The following is a 345-nucleotide window of genomic DNA, read 5'->3' as shown; positions in this document are numbered from 1 at the left end:
GTCCATGTGGATCGACCGATCCCAAGCTTACATGCACTAGATCGACCGATCCGGTCCATGTGGATCGACCGATCCCAAGCTTACATGCACTAGATCGACCGATCCGGTCCATGTGGATCGACCGATCCCAAGCTTACATGCACTAGATCGACCGATCCGGTCCATGTGGATCGACCGATCCCAAGCTTACATGCACTAGATCGACCGATCCGGTCCATGTGGATCGACCGATCCCAAGCTTACATGCACTAGATCGACCGATCCGGTCCATGTGGATCGACCAATCCCACGCTCTACGGGCTCCACACGCACAAACGAGCTTTTCACTCCTTTTTACCCACTCCC

This window comes from Brassica oleracea, chromosome C8 (genome assembly GCF_000695525.1).
Source record: "Brassica oleracea var. oleracea cultivar TO1000 chromosome C8, BOL, whole genome shotgun sequence".
Taxonomy (NCBI): Eukaryota; Viridiplantae; Streptophyta; class Magnoliopsida; order Brassicales; family Brassicaceae; genus Brassica; species Brassica oleracea.
Note: the sequence above shows the minus strand (reverse complement) of the source record.